Genomic DNA, 18959 nt, shown 5'->3' with positions numbered 1-18959 from the left:
GTGAGTCTCAGCTTTTGCAGCACAGGAAGCAATGTTGTCACAGGATGACAGCGGTTAGGGACGCCCCAGTAAACACCCCCACAGCAGATGGCAAACAGGACATTGATCGATGGCCATGCTAACTGCTCTTCTTGGCTGCACACATTAACCTCCGCTTTTCAGTTGTGATACACCCAAGAGAAAGACCCTCCAATTTATCGCTTCCCGTCGAATCCTGAGTTATAATTTCAGAACTTTCCTGCCGTGAAGAACTGTCTGGGGTAAGGAGGGCATCCCATCTCTTGCCACCGCCCACGTGTCCCATTTGTTGGCCATCAGCTGTCGGGACAGTGTGCAGGCAGGTCGTGCTTGGGGAACCGCCCCTCTGCAGGCCGGCAGGTCCTCCTCCCCGAGCCCGAGTCCTCGGGCATCCCCTCAGCCCGTCGTCCCAAGGCTGTCGGCTCAGTTCTTTCCCCAAACCTCTGAGGTCTGTGCAGTGTCCCCACCGGGACTCCCAGAGTCTCACACGTGCCCCCCCACCCCACCCAGCTGGCACCCGTGCTCAGTGCCACACTGCACCCACCCCCATAGCTCACAGCACAATCAAAACCCGGCTCAGGACCTGACTCCTGCGATTTGAAAAAGAGGAAACCGTGCCCCTGCCTGTGAGCCACAGGCCTTGGGAGAAAAGGAGGCAGCTTGTCCCACACGTGGTGACGTGTCGGCGGGCAGCACACACAGGGGGGAAAACGAAGCATTCCCTGGGGACTGAACCACACTCGGCACCTGGAGACGGTGCTCATTTTGAAGAATGCAAAGCAACCCCTGGCAGTCTCTCCTTAACAAAGCTAATTTTACAGCTGTACTAGCTGAGGACTGCAGACATGGCCTCCTCTGATCTAATCGCTCTGTGCTGTAGGGTCAAACGTCTGCACAAAGGTGTCCTCAGAATCTGGAGACTTGTCAGCGCAAATGGAATCGCTCATCCGTAACGTAAGTCATCAATAACGGTGACCTTGACATTTATTACTTGTAATAACTCAAAAGATGAGGAGAGTGGGCCACCGATACAGCAGGAGTTTCTGATCCGCACGATGCGCGCCTGGCGCAGCTCCACGAGGTGGGGTGACGACAGATGGGAGCTGCGCGGGGCAGGCAGAAGTTTAAGAAGGCCCCGCGACGCGGGCCTCCGCACGGTCTCCTCCCTGTGTGCGTGGGTGACACCTGGATGTGATGGGAGACCACTCCTGGGATTCGGGTAATCCGCCGGCATCGAGTTACCCGAGAGGGAGACAACGCTGACGGGCCTGATGTTCTCAGGGGGGCCCTGAAAGGAAGGTGAAGCCGCTTCCGGATGGGGGACAGCCTGCAGCCCCGACTCCACCCTGAGCTGCCTGTGGGGGGGGGGGCAGGCTCCAGGCACTGAGGGCCTGAGTCCTACAGCCACAAGGACCACGTCCGCCAGCATCCTGCATGAGCCTGAGGGAGCCGAGCTCAGCTGAGTGGGACCGTGGCTGACACCCTGACGGCCGACTCCTGAGACCCCGTGCAGAGGGTCCAGCTGAGCCACGTGTGGACGCCTCCCCCAGGCACCTGCACAATAGTAAATGCAGGTTGATTTAACCCACTCAGTGTGTAGCAATTTGTTACACAGCAATAAAAACTATTAATAATAGAAATTTTCTGCTAGGATAACGGATGGAACTGTCCAGGCTCTGAATTTCCCCTTTGTTCTGCACACCCTCTCCCTTTGTGCTGGAGACTGAGTGGCCCTGCCTCTGTAAGAAGGGTGTCAGGAGGGTGAGCGGAGAAAGGGGAAGAAATAGATGCGCTTATCAGAGCACAGGCCAGAGAAGAGATGGAGTCGGCACCTCATTCACCAGGGTGATCAGCCCGCACCAGGGGGTCGACAGCGTCAGCTTCGAAGCATCGGCTGAAGGACGCAAACCCAGGTAAGGGATGAGGCCAGGAGGAACACCGGCCCCCCGAGCACTGGGCTCCAAAGAAGTGAAACGACCCACTGCCAGGAAGGTTTATGAGGACGCAGACCAGGGCAGGCGGTTCCCTGTCTGCAAAAGGACATTCCGGTGGCGGAATTCACACTTTGTCGCTCTGGCAAAGACACAGTTAGTTACCGGAGGAAACTGACTGGCCCCCAATGCAGGGAGCAGCTCGGACTCCAGTTCAAGGTTTCTCTCTCTTTGAAATCCCACTCTTGTCTTGGGAACTCACACAGTGCTGCCTCCGTGTCTGCACGTGACTTAAAACACACATGCTGAGTGCAGTACTCTGGCCGCAGAAGTGCTGGGTGAGTTATCGATCCTGCTTCTATCTGTGGCCTGGGCATCGCTCTTCCTTGGTGGGCGTCATGGATATAAACAGGCCAGGTGGGGGAGGACCGGATGCCCTTTAGGGAACAGTGGCCAGGCTTCCCAACAGGCTCTGAGCTGTTCACTGTGCTGTGCTCAAGGGCCAGGGGCCTATTTACATGAGAATCAAGCCCACTTCTGCAGAGTGACGCTCCACTAAAACGCTCACTTGGCCCTTCTGTTCTTTTCTTTTTTTTTTTTTTTTTTCCTATTCCTTCCAAAAATTCACTTGAGTCACAAACTCCTTAGGAGGAGATCATGGACTCCTTTCTACTTAAAACCTCTATGACAAAACCTACACCATCTAAATAAAAAGGGGATTGAACCTCTGTTGTGATCATTCCCGAGCTACTCGCAGATCCCCAGGCTTCTGTACAATAAAACTCTGTTTTAGTAGGTAGCTCCTATCTCCAGAGTCTTTATGAATACCGATACTAAGAAAACTCCAAAACATAATCCACCTCAGAAAAACAACAGGCGCTGAACATCTGTGCCAATGTTAAGTACAATTAAGAAGCAGGTCTGGTGTCTCACTTTGATGATCACTATAGTCATGAAAGATGTATGTGCGTGTGAACATCCACTCTGAACCTTTTTCTGAAAGTCCACTGTGGGACGAAACGTGTGCTAAGAAATACAGGAAGACATGAAATGCCCGTGAATACATTTATGAGTAAATCAGTAAAAATAAGACAGCCCTTGTTTCCAGGAGCTCCTAATCCATTAAGACAGACATAAATGAAGAACCAGGGACACAGCTGTCCCTGGCTAGTGCGATAGTGACATTCTGTGAAACACAGTCCTACAGAAAGACACACAGGCTCTGGCTGGGAAAACCAGGCGGGCTTCTTGGAGGAGGGAGGTTGGAAGTTTCTGTTTCTGAGGAAGGGTGGCCCCTACTTCAGAATTCCGCTGACTGTCCTCACTGCCCCTCACGCCCCGTGTCAGACTCTGTGCTTGGAGCGCTAAGCGTTCAGCCTGAGACAGTGCATCTTCACGAGCCGTCATAACAAGTGACACACATGTACGCCCTTCACCACTTCCCGCATGGCTGACGTCTGGTTTAACCACCGGCAACATCAAAGCAGGAAACCGACATGGATCTTAATCAGACCTCCTCCTCAGTATCCACACGCGTGCATGCGCCTGTGTGTGTGTGTGTACGTGTGTACGCACATGCATGTATGTGTACGCGTGTGCGTGTGTGCATGTGTGTGCGTGCATGTGCATGTGTGCCTATGTAGTTATGGGTTTAGCACGTGCTAAGTTTATGTGACCGTCACCGCAGTGCTGACAGAGAATCCCGTGTTCACATTAATATGCACAGATGACAGCACCATGAAGGACAGGGCTTGGTCCACGGACAGAGATGATGCTCCAATTATATGTCAACTGAATACAGACGATGCAGCAACATGAGACCCTTTCATTTTTCCGATTAGCTGAGCCATACTCCTACTCCCCATAAGCTAATTTAAATCAGGTTTTCTGTCACTTGCAGCAAAAGACGCCTGATGCAGAGGTACTATTATTATATACGTGCATTTTCATCAGTGAGAAAACAGAGGCAAAGATAACTTAAACTGATGGGTTATTTTAAGGAAATAAGAAAAAGGAAACCCAGTTAGTATATGATGGGACCACGGCTGACTTTGGACAGGTGAGTCGTGACCTTCCAAGGCTTGGGGTATTACAGTGGGTCATTTTATAGATGAGGACACAGATCTGAGAGACTGCAGCTAATAGTAACAGGTGTCTTCGGCTGCATTAAAAGAATGCTTTCAAACTCAGTGACTTAAACCACCACGTCTGATTTGCTCATGATTCTGCACGTCACGAAATTGGACCAGATCAGCAGGGAAGGTCTCCTTGTGCCTCTCCTGGGGTCACCCGGGGCTGCAGCTCGCTGGTAAACAGGCTGGGAGGCAGCTGGTGACAGGGGAGCAGGAGCCAGGCCGGCCGCTCATCCTCACAGGGAGGCAGAGAGAGGGTAAGAGGCGGAGCTTCCAGCAGCAAGAGGCGGGTCACGGGCACCTGCTTTTCCAGCTCTGCTTGTGACACATTTGCTGATGTCCCCAGGGCCAGGGCTGTCACCCCATCGCGCATGGCACCTCTCTCAGATAAACGAGGGAAGGGGGACCAGGTGCAAGGGAGGAGGGTGAACGGTCTGGAGGAAGCAGTAATGATGAGGAGTTTCTGGAGGAGGGGACAGCGCTGGGACTCACAGAGGCCGCGGCGGACAGGGGGGAGGCGGCAAGGGAGCCAGGCAGGGGCACAGGATGGGGAGAGGGCGGCCGGAGGGCGGCTCCTGAAACAGGGGACGGCGGGTCGGGGAACACGAGGAACCTTCTACCTTCCAGGCTGAGGAGCTCGATGACCTGGGCAACGTGACATTTCAAAGTCTCCGAATTGTAACATTTTTTAATTAACTGCCCTTCCAGTTGCCCTGCCCTACTGCTATTACGAAGGACGTACGTTTTTAGTTAATAGATATTTTAATATCTTTCAAATTAAAATACAGGTGCTTTGACGTTATTGATATGTTTCTAAATTACGTGTCAAAGCCATCCATTTCTATGTGAAATGGAAAAGCTATAGATATTTCCTATCTTTGTTCATCTCTAGAATTACCACAAATGTAATTATGCAACTGCTAATAATTATAATCTGGGTTATTTAGCTGAGAGCCATATAAATTTCACAAGGCAATAAATCTTATTAACTGTTCCCTGGAGTACCAATTGATCCATTAACTTCTCATACATGCTTCTGAAATGCAAATGGCACGGTCACTGGAAACACCTCAGCTAAATGCCACGGGGTACCGATTAGGTCCTTCTGTGCCAGAGCTGCATTTCCTCTTCCTTTCAAAGCAGTGTGCTCATAAACACATAGTCAGTGAGGTGTTTCCTGCCTGGGCTTGGGGGCAGAACCGTGCAGAGGACGCTGGTGAATTCCACTCCAGCCTCACGTGGTCGCCCTGCGACGACTGAAACCAGCTCTTCTCAGGAGCAACACTGAAAAGCTGTGTGGCCTTACACCAGGTGTCCTCCCTTCCACTCAACGTCACTTCCAGGAAACCATCTAAGGACACAAGCAGAAAGCCATTCGAAGACATACATGTAAAGACAGTCACTGCTGAGGTTTTCTAAACTGGAATGATGTTTAAATTAGTCGGTATTTTCATTTGATGAAATATTCACAAATTTCCAGTGGTATTTTTAAAAAGATACTTAATTACACGAGGGACACGCATACAATGGATCATTAATGGCTCTTGTGATACTACTGATCAGTTGGAAAAAATATTAAACCACATAGTCAGCTTTATCCCAATTTTATAAAAATATATATTAGAGAAAAACAGACCAAAGAAAGTTTATTACATATTAAGTGTGGTTATATCTACATGGTGGTATAATGAATAATTTTTATTTTGTATCCTTTGGGGAGTTCTGTGACAATTTTTAAATTAAAAAAAAATTCCAAAATTTATTAGATTTCTAATTTGGGGAAAGAAGAAGGGTGGGATCAACCTTATTCATCAAGCATAGTAACGGCTTCCGATTGTAACAAGGAATGTCCCAGCTGACAGATGCAGACACTCACTGAAACTACAGAAGCTAACCCAGAAGCTAACTGCATGGAGAGCTGGGTTCATGCAAACATAAGGAAGACAAAAACATGCTCAGAAAGCAGACGAAGAAGAACAGACAACGTTCCCAAGGTTAAAAACAAGCCCCGAAACTTAGAGTTTGACAAAATAATTCATCAGCTGCACTGAAAATACACTATTGCGTATGAAACGTTTAGGTTTTATTGCCTCTGGAATCATTACATGAGGATCAAATTAATCTGTTTCAGCACAATTTTACTCCAATTTCAGCAACTTATTGACATAATTTACTTCCAATCCTTTACTTCCAAAGATTTCACTTGTTCCACAAGTAGAATTTTTTGTTCCAAAATTAATATAATGACTCGATTTCAACAGCTGCCCACACAAAAGCACCTGTAAAGTTGAATTTCCAAGGTGTAAATAAATGCTGATAACGGTCCCAGGTCCACAGAGGGAGCTATCGACTAGGATCGGCTGAAATGTGTCAAAATGATAATGGTGTTTCCCAATTCATAAAGGAACCCTGTCTTACATGTTGTTAACTGAATTTAATACTATTGATACCGAAAGCAGGAGTCAGCTGCAGCCCACGGCTCTGAAAGACGTTCCACTGTCATCATGTGGCTACATCGTCCCCTCCTGGCACTGTCACTGGGTACAGACAAGTCCCACTTTAGACAAGCACCTGCTTTACGGGTTCTATGATACTGTAGGAAGTCTTTGCCACCTCTCCTCGTACGTCTTCCTCACAATATTCACAACTCTGTATGTGCTCAGTGCACCTCACATTCGAAAGTGGGGCAGAAATGTGGCCTTTGGAGCATCGTGAGGTAAAAAACGAACCCCTTCACAACTGAGTCACAACACACTGGAGAGGAGGCTCGGCACCGAGAAAGCATGTGGTGCCCCCCGAGAGGGTCAACCTCAGGCGACGGTGACCCCAGCCGAGCGATGAGAAGCCTCAGTGGCACCTCTGCCAGGTTCTCACATTGGAACGCAATCAGGACAGGGTCTGCCACACAGCCTGTCCTCAGATCCATCAGGGCGACGCCTAGCAGGGCACACTGCATTGCCCAGACTCTGTGCCAGCAGACACTCCAGCTGCTGGGAGCCCCACTGAAGGAGCTGCAGCGGAGGAGACTGGCCAAAACTAAATATCCCGAGGGATCTTCCAAGGCAAACTGTTCACACCTCCCCCATGTGTAACATATTGCAATCAGCAACTTTAGACCAAGATGGCATCCACGTAAGAGATCAATGAAAGCCAAGTCTCCTTTTTAGAAGTGCTGGTTTGATTCCTGATCGCTGACTAGTTCTGCTCAGAGGACAAGGTCACTGTGTGAACCGTCAGAGCTCAGCTATTTGTAACGGACATTTTCAGGGTCAGAGTTAGGAAGAGCAATATTCCTGTATTTCATAAAGCAGCTGGTGCAGGCTGGAAGTCTACAGGGAAATTAAAATCTACAGAGGTGCCTTTTTGCACTTATATGTCACTTAGAGAATAGTTATCTCATTTTTTTAAAGGTAAAGCTTCATTCAGATTATTCACTTACCCGTAAGCATTTATTGAGTGTCCCACACGAAACTGAGGGCTGAAAGTGAATAAAATTTGTTAGGTCCTCTCAAAGTGCTGCATTTGTGAATCAATTTATTTTGACCCATTCCTCATTTTGATGAAGTGGGATTCCCGTACCGTCATTTATAATTTGAAATTCTAAAACAAATGCAACAGTGTGACTAAACAGAAATAAAACTGCATTATTTATAATCACCCACGTGCGTCTCAACCACCCGAAAATCCTGACAAGAGCTCCTCCCGCCTCCCCCATCTCCTGCCTCTTATTAGCACTTCTTGGTATCGTGGTACTGGGTTGGGAGTCAATATTCTTCACATGTCACAGACTGCAAAGTTCAAAAGCATCTAATAAAGTAAAATAGTAGCTTCTTAGGAACAGAAAACAGATTAAAAGGACTGCTTTTAATTGGGGCTTTATTATTGAAGATACTTTTAAAAGGTTACACAATTGTAGAATTATACCCCAGTACAAAAGAAGCATTATAACAATGAAATGACCTTGGGGACCCACCCAAATTTTTAATTTCTCTTTCATAGAAACCTCACAAGGAGTAGATAACATTTTATGCCCACAACTTATGCTAGAATCTTATTTTAATACATCATTATACAAATAAATCTTTTACCCACATACCATAAACTTAAAGCCTTAATTATTTTCCTTATTTTTCACTTAAACCAACAGCCTTTCCCTCCCTACTTTTTTCTGTTCTTTAGAACTTATTTTAAAGGTCACAGTGTTCGTAGTATTTCTAAGTCTTGCAAAGGCATTTGGACAAAAGCTACAAAGTTCAGACTTGAAATCATAACAAGTAAGTTTGATATTTGTGACATGTGTATTTCCTTTTGGGTGTTCCCTTAAGTTTAACAGTCTGATAAGGGGAGCAGCAGTGTCCCACCTCAGAGTAAAACTTTTTTGGACCTCTGAGACCAAAGTAGTATCATTTAGGTTTCTAGAAAAATATGAAATCTAGTATTTATCACACACACATACGTTTCATAAACATCAGTTCAGTGTTGCTGTTTCTCCATGCACCCACTCTTATCCATGTATTCAGTAGTTTACTACAGATTTTCTAAGATACGATTTTTTAAAATGAACACACAGAGTGATACATAGGAAAGGCAAACCTGAAATATTATTAAATAAGAGATGACAGATCTAAAGTCAAAAATCAATATTTAATCAACTTAATGTAGTAGCAACAGGTGGGGCTGAGTTTACTGTTCCTGCATGCATTCAGTTTGAGTAAGAAGAGGCTCATAATAGAGTGAGATTCGTGATTTATCACGGGTCACAAGAATCTGTACCTTCTTCCAGCATCCAGACCCCGTTAACATGAGCCCTTGTGAAATACCAGATCATTTCTGGCAAGGACGGTCACTTTGAGAACTTAGGAGTTCATTTCCTAGAAATCTATTTCTAGTTCCAGTTGGAAGCTATGCACAGCCAAAGGACAATAGGTCTCTTACATGAAATGGTCACTCTCACTGCCTCTCAGACTGAAAAGACTGAGAATAAATTCAGACATCTCATCATGACCTTCAGGGTCTTCCAAGGCCTGGTCCTGCCCCCCTTCCAATCGGGGCGGCCCCCGCCCTTTCCCCCTTTGCTCCAGGAGCTCTGAGGTCCTCCCCACCTCAGGACTCAGTGAGGCTCGTTCCAGGCTCCAGGCCTCTGTCCTGCTTTCACCTCCGCCTCCAAGTTTCCGAGAGACTGACACAACGTGCCATTTAGGCCTCGGCTTAAATCACTTTGAAGCCTTAGTTTCTCATCCATCATTAGAGAACGAAAGCTGCATGCACCTTACAGAGGGCCACTGAGCGATTCAATGGAACAACGGAGCGCGTGCTCATGTTTAGCACGAGGAAGCACTGATCGTGAAGAAGACGGCGGCCCCCGTGATGCTAACGACACTTAGACACAGCGGTGTTAGGTGCCATGTGAGGGCTGTGAAAGCCTACGGCTGTTGGGGCTACTCTCAGACAACGCTGGGAAGGCCTCTCGGAATCGGGGAACGGGCTGGAGTCAGAGCTAGAGGACAGGCGCCCCGCGAAGTGCATCAGCATCCGATCTCCGCCCCATTCGAATCCCCCACGACTGCATCGCAAAGGGATGTGAAGCCGCTGAGACAAAGCGTACTGAACTCAGCTGTCACCACTGTCTGATGGGTTCATTACTAACACAGACAACTGCTCTGCTACAGAACACGATCCAGCTGGCTTCTTAGGGAAATTCTTCTGAAGTGGACCTGCCAGAATCCAGCTAAGTGTTACACTGAGCACCTTGGGATGGAAAATCACAGACTTTTTCATCTTCAAAAAGTTAGCCTTTCTTTTATGTTGATAAGAGTATCTCAGGCTTACACAAGTGTCAGAAATCTTAACAATCCTCACTGATGCTAAACCAGTGAGCCGGTCATCGTAGCAATTTTCCATCCAGCAATTGTGAGTGTACATACATCTATACATATACATATACATACACACACATATATATATACATACACACATCTACCCAAACTTTACTTCAAAGTGTGTGGAGCTCAGAGCATACCTTCAATTGCTATAATTATTTTTTCTCCCCAGAAACACTAAAATGTTCACCTGAGCGTGAATGCTTCATTTTCTCACCATTGGAAATCACTTGAAGAGTTCTACACCCATTAGAAAGCCTAATTTAAAATTAATATGCATACATTTCCTTTCTTTTAAATATGCAAAAAAAGCTGCTTCTCAGTGATGGAGAATTGAACGGTGGCTTTAAACACCACTTATCTGAGTTCCACAGGTCAGTCTCTGCCCAGAGCTTCCTTTCCTCCCTGAGCTGTCACTCAGAGAACGCAGGCCCACAGCTGAGAACTAAGCCACGTCCTCCAGAAGGTGTGAGTCTTAAGAGCTGGTGTCCTTTACCTCTTTCCACCCCCAGCTCGCTCGACGTACGTGGCATGACGCTGGGCTCCTTCAGGCCCCTCCAACAAGCCGGGCGCTCAGGAAACATGCCCGCTCTCTCTGTCCCATCCAGTCATCACCGCATCGAGGTGACCTGGGCACTGCCACTGCACCCACGGTGGAGCTCAGCTACCTGAGAGAGGACACACTTTGGCAGTGTCACACGGGCGACACACGGCGCCACAGGGTGAGCTCCCACCTCATGTGCCTTCCTCCACCCTCAGGCCACCGCGGGGGAGAGGCACCTTTCCTTCTTCAGTTGAATATTGTATTATAACACTTCATTTCCACAAAGGTAACTGTTCCGTATGCCTCTGCGGCTTCATTTCTCAATTCTGCAACTGCCTGACAGTCCCCACGACCTACGTCAGCGTGCTGTAGAAAACATGCTGGGAGCACACATCATGCTACAGAATTCCGTATGATCCAGAGAAACAACACAGGGACACACCTAGTTTGCCCACAAAAGAGTGCAGCTCAGTGTCCACACACCTGTGTGAGGCACAGTGAACTTCTGTTAAAGGCAGAAGGGGACAAACACTGCATGGACAGATGCCAGCTGCTCTGCATGAACTCAGCTGCGTCCTTACACAATAAATGCCCCCCCCCCCGAGAAAAAGCTATGACAGCCGCATCAGCGAGCACATGCACGGCTGCTTCACAAGCCCTTGTTGTCTTACACACACATGTCATCAGCCCATTCTGACAGCCGAGTAACCTACCACCAAAAGTGATAAAAAATAAACCTAATTGATGTAGATGGGAAAACCCATCTAAAGTATGTTAAAGGAGTAAACATGTACCGGTCTAGTCAAAACGGTACATAGACTTTTCAGTCAGCTCAAATCCTTGATGGAGAGAGGATATGACTTTTTCATCAGAGGACAAAAGAATCACACATGCACATACACACATGCGCACTGTTTCGGGAAGACCGCGCTGCCTTTACTGTCCTACTCCAACCCTGAACGGCTCTCCCGTCTATCCCGGCGAGCGCAGAGAGACTTACTACACAAGGGGAAGAGGCGCAGCTTCCACAGAGGGAGCCTGCAGAGCCAGCTGTATCACCTCGCTCGTGCCTCCTCAATGCCTATCGCGCCTGCAGGTAAAGGGAGGCAGCCCTGCCTCAGCGCCCTGGGCCTGGGAGGGTTGCAAAGGCTGCCGTCATGCAGATCTTCTCCGGACAGGCACCAAGGGGATTTCTGAAACGCAACCGACTGTATTAGAGGCCCTGCTTAGACTCCTTCAACGGTTTCACATTGCTTTTAAGATAAAAACAGTGGTCTGTTTTTAGAGAAAAACAAGGCTCTGTACATACAGCCATCCCTTCTTCCACGACCACTAGGTTCCAATTCATATGTCCTGCACCCCAAGTCCCAAGCCAGTGTGCCTTCTACCTCAGAGCCATTCTCCAAGTCCCACTGCGCTGGCCCCCCAGTACCTAGGACAGCGCCGACCTCCCAGTACCTAGGACAGCGCTGGCCCCCCCACCCCAGCTCCTAGGACAGCGCTGGCTCCGTAGTACCTAGGTCAGCGCCGCACCCCCCAGCTCCTAGGACAGCGCCAGCCCCCCCAGCGCCTAGGACAGCGCCGCCCTCCTCACCCAGCGCCTAAGTGAGCCTTGTCTCAGCCTAAGGACATCAAAGGGCACCACACCCCTCTCCCCACAGTACTGATCACAGTTGCAATTCCAGTTTTCTCAGGGATCGTTCGCTCCCCACTTCCTCTCCTCAGCTCGGAGCTCCATAAGAACAGGAACATTTTCTGCTCACAATCGTTTCGTTTGGTAGTGAATGAATGAATGAATGAATGAATGAACAAATGAACTAACGACAAAAGAAATCCTAGGAAGACTGAAGTCCCCAACATTTTTGTAATGTGACCCAGGAATCATAATCCTTCTGTTGAATAAACAAAGCAGGTGGGCAGGAAACTAAGCCCACTGGCTAATGACAGAGAACTTGGGAATATGGTACTTCAAACCTGTAAGACTTAAGCATTTTTTGAATGAATACTTCAGTACGAAGTAAAGTAGGTACTCTCCACATACCTTATTAATGGCTGTATTTCTGATACATCAACCATGCGCTGAGGGGAAAAATCCCATCCATTTCCAGTGGGAGCTTTATAGCTTCTGGGTCAAAGAGAACTGGTTTAAAACTTACTAGGACTCTACAAAAACACATACAAAATAACTGACAAAATAACTGAATCACTTTATTTCATTCTGAAAAGACCCAGGCAAACCTGTGAAACGATGGATTTCTAACCACTGCCTTTACAATAGTGTCCTCTGCAAACAGACGTGCAATAGCTTGCAGTTGTGGTCACTAAAACAACCCCTTTACAATGAACGAAGACAGTGACTCAGACTTCTCAATTGTAACTGAACTTCAAGAAAATTCAACATGATAAAATCTTCCGTGAATTACATAAAAACATTTTTTACTCCCCTATTGTGCACACTTTTGTAGTATGTTTCTGTCCAAGAGAAATACATGTACTTGAAAATGGCGATCTTCATTTTATTGTCTCTTAGGGTAGCCAAATTCTATATCTACCTCATAACCACAATATTGATGTTACAAAATACAGCAAAAAGAGAAAAAAGAAAAATAGAAAAAAGAAAAGAAAACCATAGACTGTATTTGCCATCCATTGTCAAATGAATCATTTTTGTTTATTTTGTAAAGTTTCAATGTCAGTTATTAATTCAACTTAGAGTGAGCTCTTTAGAAGGGTTTGTACCTGAAGTGGGACTCTGGCCTTTACTGAGTCCGTAGAGACTCGATTCAAACAAAAACATGTTGATACCTCAAGTTATCAAGAAAGAATGTTTCCTGAAATTCTCAAATATGTCAGTGATGTCAATTACAGCATACTAGGACTCACTCCCTATGTCTAACGGATTATGGGGCTCACAGCCATTGGGGAGAAAGTAGAAAATAATTCAAGAATCTATTGTTTTGACAAAGAAAGCAGCAGGAGCACATTATTGATCCCCTCTATTTGTCCTTTCTTCTTTGTTCAGGCTAAACTTTTATTCCCACCTCCTGTCTCCACAATCCTTTGAAAATTCCATTCATTTCAACTTTCAACTTATAACTTCTTTATCAAATGGCATCTGAAAATGCACAGTCTTGAGGGTTTTCCCACAAGGAAGAAAAAGGATTTTTAAAATGAAACCTTCCAAATGTAATGACCTTTTGTTTTTAGTTATTTTGTTTATTTATCTTTGGCAGTCATGGCGTTTGTTTGGCAGTTCAAAGAAGAGCATGACGTTGCTGTATGTCATCAGAACTTCTCTCCTAATCCAATGTAAAACTGCAAAGCAGGTCACAGGTCAGCAGAGCACAGCTGGCTGGCGTCACTCTGATGTGTGACACAGGCATGAGCATTAATCTGGCCTGGTTTTTGCACTGGAGGCTTTAATGTCTTATCTGGAGTAGATGTCATGCAGTCAGGGCAGCCTCTGATAAACAGCAATTTCTGTGTTGTCTTGCAAGATCAGGAAATGGATTAGCCTCCTTGGACAAGCATTTGGTTTAATTAAACAATCAATTATACATTAAGTCCCTACTTAGGTTCAGCACTGTATTAGGTGCTTTAGGGAAAATACCAAGAACACAGCAGTGTCTGTGCTTAAGTGTAAAACGTATAACTCAGGCGCCCACACCGACGAAGGGGAGAAAGGATGGACACACAGGTTCGACTAAGAATAAGGACTGCAATAATTGAGAAAGGCACCAGGGACGAGTTTGAATGATATGGTAGGAGGGAGAGAACAGGAAATGATTTGACGGAAAAACGTTTTGAGGAAGGAGAGCAATACTAGAGACACTGAAAACCTACGTTCTACAGTCATATAATAGGAATACAATGAACGCATCCTTACAGTTAAAATATGTGGAAAACGTCAAAGCTTGTTAGATAATTTAATAGTCTAGTACATCTTTACATATGCAAATTAAGTTATTATCGTCTAAGTATTTAAAAACTCTGTATCTGCTAGAAGAATTATTTTCTTCTTTATAATTTTAATAATATATTTTTTACAGATTTGCTTTGTCTAAAATCTGCTGCTGCTGAATCTTTCAAAGTGAACACACATAATTAAAAACACACACTCAATTTTCCTGGACATGCTTCACCTCTATTCATAACTTTATTTAAAACACATAAAACATTAATGCTTCAGCCAAAAATAGTTGCACAGAATGTTACCATTTTGGAATGATCTTGAACCACAGAGAGTCTAGGTCATATCCATTTTGTGAAGAGCTAAAAAGCTCTTCTCCTTCTTAATGTCATAACCTACTCTACGTTTGCCACAAATCACACTCACTTGTTTGCCACAGCTGAGAGACTGAAGAAAAAAAAAAATCTATGCTACACACGGTTCTCTTTCTTTGTTTTACTTAAAAAAAAAACAAAAAAAACACACGTCAGATTTGTGTAAGGCAGGCATGTCAAAAGGGTGGCCAGTTTTGCTTCATGAACTTATGGAGGAAAAATCTGTGACCTTACATATAAACACACACACACACACACACACACACACACACCCTGAACCAGCAACAAGACTTTGTTTATACAGCAAACAAATATTATTATTATTTTTTTTTAAAAAAAACCTCTCTAAGAGGACAGTTAGGAAATGTTTGGATATATACTGACCCATGTGTATACACATATTTCTATTTATTTCTATATATATCTATATTTCTGTAGATAAAATAAACATGACTTCACACAGTTGCCTTCAACTCTAATCCAGCAACCAAATTCATTTTATCAGGCTATCATTATCCAATAACAAAGCAAGACAAGGACACTACAGGAAACAAAAATTGTAGGCCAATATCCCTAATGAACATAGGTGCAAAGATCCTCAATAAAAACTGCCAAACTAAATTCAATAATATATTAAAGGAATCATATACCAAGATCAAGTAGGATTTATTCCAGGGATATAACGATGGTCCAACATCCATAAATTAACCAATGCAATGCACCACAGAAACAAAATGAAGGATAAAAATCATATGCTCATCACCATAAAGTTAGAACAAACATTTGACAAAATTTGACATCCTTTTATGATAAAAAAAAAAAAATCTCTCAAGAAACTGGGTACAGAGAGAATGCACTTCAACCTGATAAAGACCACATATGCCTAGCCCACAGCTAACGTCATATTTAGTGATGAAAAACTGAAATGAAAGCTCTTCCTCTAAGATCAGGAACAAGACAAAGATGCCCACTCTCACAACTTTTATTCAATATGGTGTTGGAATTAGAGAATTCGGCAAGAAAAAGAAATAAAATTCATCCAAATAAGAAAGGAAGAAGTAAAACTGTCTCTATTTGTAGATGACATGATATCATATATAGAAAACCCTAAAGACTCCACCAAAAAACTGTTGGAACTAATAATTTCAGTAAAGTTACAGAATACAAAATCAACATGCAAATTCTGTTGTACTTCTACACATCAAAAAGAAACTACCAGAAAGAGAAATTAAGAAAACAATTCCATTTACAATAGCACCAAAAAGAATGAAATATTTAGGAATAAATTTAATCAAGGAAGTAAAAGACCTGTGCACTGCAAACTATATAAGAGACTGATGAAAGAAATAGAAGTGGACACAAGTAAATTAAAAGATATTCTGTGTTTATAAATTGGAAGAATTAGTATTATTAAAATGCCCATACTACCCAAAGCGATCTACAGATTCAATGTAGTTCCTATCAAAATTCCAATGGCATTTTTCACAGAAATAGAAAAAACAACCCTAAAATTTGTATGGAATCATACAATACCAGGAATAACCAAAAAAATCTTGAGAAAGAACAAAGCAGGAGGAATCACACTTCCTGATTTCAAATTATGTTACAAAACAATAGTAGTTTAGCCAGTATTGCCATGTCCAGCGCAGGCAGGAGGGCTAGGCCTGAGGGGGAAGAGTAGGAGATTAAGAAAGACACAGAGACAGGAAAGCTGGGATCAGGAGATCCACTGTCCATGGATGGCAGAGCAGTGGCGCAGTTTTTATTTCCCACATGATTTTTATACAGTCTTAGAACAATTGCCTATACAAGCTAGTATTAGTAGAACAAGCAAGTATAAGAAGAACATAGTGTTCTGTGAATATGTAAGTTTGTATGCCTGCGGCTGTAATTGTTATCTTGTTCTTTCTGGGGGGAGATGTTGAGGCGAGGCCTCCCTGGATGAGCCTGCAGGCTGTAAGGACCTTGTCAGCGTATATCCTGCTCTCCACATCTCCCCCTTCTCTTTTTGGTTTAAGCTGTGGTCTATGAGTCTCGTATATCATATGAGAAAATAGATTTAAACCAATCACCTTTGTCTGTCGAAAGTGTCATGCATGTAATATTAAGTGGTGCATCTACCCTTTCAGGGGACAAAAACCTTACTGAAAAGAACAGATGGAGAATTGATGTTATCACATCAAAAATTACTCACATCATTGAATGTAGCCACAGAGGCAGAAGCTCTCTTAGCCGGGGGGAAGGTGGGGATCTATGCCCACCTCTATCAACCCCGTGAGTATTTAGATGACCCCTATGTGACTGTGCCTGTCTTAGGTTGTTCCTTCCTTGAGGAATCTTACCCGTCATTGACTAACCAGCCATTGTTTTGGGGTCAAGTTTTCCAGACGGCCCCTATACGGCTGTGTCTGTCTTAGGTTGTTCCTTCCTTGAGGAATCTTACCCGTCTTTGACTAACCAGCCATCTTTTTGGGGTCGAGTTCTCCAGATGGCCCCTATGTGGCTGTGCCTGTCTTAGGTTGTTCCTTCCTTGAGGAATCTTACCCGTCTTTGACTAACCAGCCATCTTTTTGGGGTCGAGTTCTCCAGATGGCCCCTATGTGGCTGTGCCTGTCTTCGGTTGTTCCTTCCTTGAGGAATCTTACCCGTCATTGACTAACCAGCCATCTTCTTGGGGCTAAACAGGGAGACATAAGGCGTAAGCACAAAGGTGATGTGAAATCCCCAAAAGGATCAGTCTCACAGACTCTTATTTTCATTTGGAGGGCTAGGCATGAGACTCTCTGTACTCAGTATTTGTAAGGTTTTATGCCCTGAGGCTGTATTTGTGTTATCTTGTTCTTTCTGGGGGAAGATGCTGAGGTGAGGCCTACCTGGATGACCTTGCAGGCTGCAAGGACCTTGTCAGTGCATATTCTGCTTCCACACAGTATGACAGCATAAAAACAGGCACCAAGATCAATAGAACAGAATATAAGCAAAAATAAACAGATGAATATATGGTCAATTAACTTTTGGCGATTAATCCAAGAATATACGAGGTCAGACAATTAAGTTCATGAACTCATTCTAGAAAAAGTGTTACACACCTCATTGCTGAATATCACTACGGTCACCTTCGAAGGACTCCCCTTGGGAAGCTATGTGCTGACTACCAGGGTGCTTAGTCCACCCTTCAAAGCAATTTTGGAACTCTTTTTCTGGAATGGCCATCAGAGCAGTTGTCGTATTACTCTTGATGTCCTGAATGTCATCAGAATGTCTTCTTTTCCATATTTCCTTTATCTTCAGGTAAAGAAAGAAATCATTGGGGGCCAGATCAGGTGAGTAGGGAGGGTGTTCCAATACAGTTATTTGTTAACTGGCTAAAAATTCCCTCACAGACAGTGCCCTGTCATGATGCAGCATTGCCATGTTGCAAGAGCCATGAATCATTGGTGCAAAGTTCAGGTCGTCTAACTTTTTCATGCAGCATTTTCAGCATTTCCAAATAGTAAACTTGGTTAACTGTTTGTCCAGTTGGTACAAATTCATAATGAATAATCCCTCTGACATAAAAAAAAAAAAGGTTAGCAGCATCATTGCAACAAGTTCGTGAACTTAATTGTCAGACCTCGTATAATGGGGAAAGTTTAGCCTCTTTAATAAACGGTGTTAGGAAAACTGGACAGTCACGCGCATAAGAATGAAACTGGATGCCTACATATCCTATATACAAAAATCAACTCAAAATGGTCTTACGACTTGAACACAAGACCTGAAACCATGACCTCCTAGAAGAAAACACAGGGCTAAGCCCCTTGACATTGGGTTTGGCAATGACTGTTTCGATTGACACCCAGAGCAAAGGAAACAAAAGCAAAAATAAACAAATGGGACTACATCAAACTAAAAAGCCTCTTCACAGGAAATCAACAGAAAGAAAAGGTGACCTATGGAATGGGAGAAAACATTTGCAAATCACATATCCAATAAAGGGTTAGTAATCAAAATATACAAACGTATAAGGAACTCTTACAACTCAATAGCAAAAACTAAATAATCCAATTTTTTTAAAATGGGCAAATAATCTAAGTAGATCTTTTTCCAAGGAAGACATACAAATGGCCAACAGGCACATAAAAATGGGCTCCAAACCACTAACCATCAGGGAAATGAATATCAAAACTAC

This window comes from Rhinolophus ferrumequinum, chromosome 17 (assembly GCF_004115265.2).
Source record: "Rhinolophus ferrumequinum isolate MPI-CBG mRhiFer1 chromosome 17, mRhiFer1_v1.p, whole genome shotgun sequence".
In the NCBI taxonomy this organism is placed as follows: domain Eukaryota; kingdom Metazoa; phylum Chordata; class Mammalia; order Chiroptera; family Rhinolophidae; genus Rhinolophus; species Rhinolophus ferrumequinum.
This window is presented reverse-complemented; position numbering follows the sequence as displayed.